Genomic DNA, 250 nt, shown 5'->3' with positions numbered 1-250 from the left:
TAGATTTGAGCCTTCATTTGTGAATCTTTATGTCTTTTGGTTTTATTATTATGTTTTGGTGTTTCTTATATTTGTTTCACTGTGTTCCAGGTTTGTCCGTATTCATTATTTCAGGTGATATCTTTAAACATTGAGGACAATGTCTCGTTTTAGTTGGGGGGAGAGGGTAGAGCTAAAAAAAAAAAAAGTAACTATATTTTCTATTTCATAAAGTATGTGCAAAATTGTTGTTACTATGATGGCAGAGTAA

Source organism: Populus euphratica, unplaced genomic scaffold (genome assembly GCF_000495115.2).
Source record: "Populus euphratica unplaced genomic scaffold, PopEup_1.0 scaffold892.1, whole genome shotgun sequence".
NCBI classification, from domain to species: Eukaryota; Viridiplantae; Streptophyta; class Magnoliopsida; order Malpighiales; family Salicaceae; genus Populus; species Populus euphratica.
The sequence above is the reverse complement of the archived record's forward strand: the minus strand, read 5'-3'. Positions refer to the sequence as shown.